The following is a 4,293-nucleotide window of genomic DNA, read 5'->3' on the forward strand; positions in this document are numbered from 1 at the left end:
GAGCTTCCTCCCCCCTTCCGGCAGGTTTCTTCCTTCCCTCTAGCTGTTTTTCCCTTCGATCAAAATCGACTGACCCAACTTTGAAATTCAATCGACTGAAATGTAGCTATTGCATATAAATAGATTGCAAACGGCGACTCCTTGTCCCTCGCCGCCCATTTCAAATTTTGAATTCAAGTATACAAGCACGGACCATACATGCATGATACACACATGGCACCAGCCAACAAGAACGAGCAGTTACTACCCTCGAGAGTATTCCAGCATATTGTGGCAGTTTCAGTTTTCGTACAACACAGTCCGGGAAAAAAAATCCTAAAATGCAGGCACGCACACGGTTTCCATTAACTCAACAAGTAGTATATTTAACACTGCATACTACACACTGTCTACACTCTTGTTGTGCCCTTCAACCCCACACTTGCTGCATTTTGCGTTTTGCCAGTCCTCTCCGCAAAACCTCAGATCGACTTCTCGAGAGCCCCCGTGTGGTTTGCGCATGGCACACGCTCTGTTGGATTGGCACCACTCTCACCGACAAGCACGAGCTGACGAACCAACAGAAAAATTGGGGCCGTGCACACAGTAATCCGATCATCAAAAATCCCGGCAACCATCCAAAATGGGGCTGGTTCTAGCTCACAGGAAACTGGGCCTGAAACTTCTACCAGCACACAGCCAGCTGACAAGCTCCAGTGGTCAGTTGTGCTAGCTAGCTAGTAGTATCAACTTAATTGATCGCCCTTTTTCAGAAAAAAAAAAAGCATCGATGCAGTTATAAGATAAGCGATCAAATCAACTCGTTCATCCACTGCTTCTGGCTTCTTTGTAGCGTCTCAGGTGCTCCTCGAGCTCGTGAATGTACTGCTCCTGGCGCCTCTCGTCCAGCACAAGCTCTTTCAGCTTCTTGGCGTTGGTCGCGAACACCTTCCCCTCATCCTCCGACATGACGCGCCGCACGGCCACCACGACACCTTCCCTGTCAAATGAGCCGTCACTGCCGTCCCTTGGCACCAGCACGCCGATTCCTCTCTCCGCCATGGCCCGCGCGATCATAGGCGTGTCGGTGAGGAAAGGCAGCATGACCAGCGGAAGGCCGAAGCCGAAGCTCTCGATGGTGGAGCCCCAGCCGCAGTGCGTCAGGAACGCGGTCGGGGCGCCGCGAGCGAGCACCTTCACCTGCGGCACCCACCCTGTGCAGACCACCCCACGGTCCTGCGTCCGCTCCTCGAACCCAGCCGGCAACAGCTCCTGCTTGTTGTTTGTGCCGGCCGGCTTGCGTAGCGCCCAAAGGAAGTGCACCCCGGCGAGCTCCAGTCCGAGCGCGAGTTCATGGATGTTCTCTAGCGTCGTCGAGCCAACGTAGGACCTGGCGACCGTCGGCGCCGCTAGAGCTGCTCTGCCCGTGGTCTTCATTACGGTCGTCGGTCGCCCCAGGTAACAGGATCCCGGCGGGGATGGCGGGCTTCCGCAAGAGATCAGAGAGGATTGTGAACATGCGAGGCTCCAGCTCGCGACAGTTCCGGTGGATGGTGAGGCGGCACCGCTCGAACACGTCCCACAAACGGTCAGTGTCCGACCTGCCTGACGCGTTTTCACCGAAGTTGTCAGCGAGCATCCGCCGGGCCTCGTGGTGGAGGAAGACGGTGGTGGACGGGAAGGGGATCCACTTGGGTGGCACGCAGGCACGGTGAAGTCCTCTGGCTTCGTGCGCGGGTGCGCGTCGTTCGTCCACCGCGGCCCAATAAAGGCCATAAAGGCGGCATGGAAGATCAGGAACGCGGCGCATGGCACCTGCACTCCGGCCGATTGATCATCATGATCAACATATACCTGCGTAGGTGGAGATGGCGGACAGCGTCGTACCTTGTGCTGGTCGGCGATGGGCGGGACCCAGTGGTGGCAGAAGTCAATGATGATCCAGTCGGGCCTCCTGCCGGCGACGACGGCGTCCGCGAGGAACGACGCGAGCGGGGCGGCGAGGCCGTCCATGGCCTTCTTGAGCAGCTCGACCTTGTCGGGCGGCAGGTCAGACGTGACCTCGGCGCCCTCCGGCAAGCCCTCCACAGCCGGCAGCGGTAGCGGCACGAAGCGGATGTGCGCGGACAGGTGCGCCGGCACGGGCGGCAGCCTGGCGAGGTTTCGCGGAGTGGACACGAAGGCGACGGCGTGGCCCCACGCGGCGAGGCGCTTGGAGAGCTCCAGGAACGGGATCATGTGCCCGAACGCCAGCCACGGGAACACCACCACCTCCAACCCGCCCGCACCGGCGCCGGCAGCCGCTGCTGCCATTTCCATCTGCTCGCAATGGGCCGATGGAGTATAACAAAACAGAGGCTTGGTGTCGCTGTTGCCTACTTACTTGCCTGATGGGCACGAGCAAACTAACAGTAAATTTTGAGCAACACGACTACACGAGCCAACTAAATAATGGAGCGTGGGAGCTGAGTGGGCTACCCACGAGGAAACCTCCAGAGGGTGACAGGGACTTTGTCCCCGATGATGTTACAAGAGTGAGCCTTGCAGACTACTGGCCCAGACCACGGCACTATTTCGGAGTGTAACATCGCATGGGGCCCAGAGGGGGGACATATCGGGGACTTTTTTTTTTATCCAAGCAAAATTTCATTGAACTTTTTTTTGAAATAAAACGAAACTTTATTCATTAGAAATAATCAATACATCGTTTGTGAGGAAGAGTACAATTTCATTGATAGGCTCCTCGAACCAATCTGAAGTTGAAGAAAATCTAGCTAACTTAGCAAGTTCATGTGCTACTCTATTTGCCTCTCTATTACAATGTTCGAATCTAGTCACGATAAAATCACATGCGTAGTGGAAGCAGTCATCGAAAATTGCCGCTGCCGCACCCGTTGACTGTCCTCCATCCTGCATGGTCTCAATCACCTCCAGATTATCTGAGTTGATGATTAGGCGATTGCACCCTGCCCTTTGCGCTAGTGTTAGTCCAAATTTGAGGGCTAAAGCTTCTGCCATCAGAACATCCGCACAATGGTCAATCTTTTCATTTCTTCCTGCAATAAACCTACCTTTGTCGTCTCGCAAAACCGCCCCCATCGTACCCTTCAGCATGTCATGGTCAAAAGAGGCGTCAACATTGAGTTTCACGAAACCCCTAGGGGGACAATGCCAACCCCCTTTTTTCATGGACGCCTTTGAAGATGATGCATTTACAAAATTGTATGTGAGGGCTATGATCCCCATTGATATCTGAGTTGCATTCTGAGTTGTTTCCTTGTGCACTAATTTCCTTCTCTCCCACCATAGATACCAAGCTGAAATAGCTATTATTTCTCGTACATTTTGGTACCCCCAATACGCAAATCTTGATCTGGAAGAACTAAAAGGTATTCCAGTATCGCCTCTCCAGCACTATCAACCTCACAAGCTCTATCAATAATCTCATCTATTCCTAGCCTCTTCCAAATTTCCTTTGCTTTATTACATAGGAAAAGCATATGCTTCGTGTCTTCTACACCCTGAGAGCAAGTAGGACAAAGGGGCGAGACGTTCATGTGTCTATTAGCAAGTGTTGCCCGACATGGGAGAGTGCCATGTAACGTACGCCATATAAAAATTTTGACTTTTGCCGGACAAGATAATTTCCATATCTGACACCAAATAAGGTTAGTTGTGGTTCGCCCCATCCCGTTAGAGTGTTTTAGTTTACTGCCGTACAGATCATTCCACTCCACAGAATAAGCAGACCGTACCGAGAACATACCATTTTCCATATAACTCCAAGCAATGAAATCAGGTCCTCATCCCAAATATTGGAAATAGGGTCAATCAGATCAACCACTCTTGATAACAATTGTCCCCTCCTAGGAGTCACAATCTTCCTAGTGGCACAATTTGGGATCCATGCATCTTCCCAAATGTTGATGTTATGTCCATTTCCCACTCGCCAAATATAGCCGCGTTTAGTAATGCCTGCCATAATGCTTTGCCAGGTGAAGGAAGCACCATGTTTTGGCTTGGAATTCAGCAAATCGCCATCAGGGTAGTACTTGGCCCTTAGAATAGTGGCACACAAGGAATCAGGATTATCGAGGAGACGCCATGCCTGTTTGGCCAGCAGAGCCAGGTTGAAACAGTGGATATCACGGAATCCCATTCCTCCTTGGGTTTTTGGTACACACATTTTCCACCAGGCCATCCAGTGCATCCTCCTCTGGTTCTCCTCGTCTCCCCACCAGAAATGCGTTATCGCGTCAATGATTCCTTTACAATTTTTTTTAGGAATTTTAAAGACCGACATTGCATAGGTAG

At 52.2% G+C, this 4,293-nt stretch overlaps 1 pseudogene; it reads right to left on the bottom strand.

Annotated features, from left to right (window-relative positions):
• Window positions 1-586: 586 nt before the first annotated feature.
• On the bottom strand, window positions 587-2,379 carry LOC119334742 (annotated as a pseudogene).
• Window positions 2,380-4,293: the final 1,914 nt, after the last annotated feature.

This window comes from Triticum dicoccoides, chromosome 7A (assembly GCF_002162155.2).
Source record: "Triticum dicoccoides isolate Atlit2015 ecotype Zavitan chromosome 7A, WEW_v2.0, whole genome shotgun sequence".
Taxonomy (NCBI): domain Eukaryota; kingdom Viridiplantae; phylum Streptophyta; class Magnoliopsida; order Poales; family Poaceae; genus Triticum; species Triticum dicoccoides.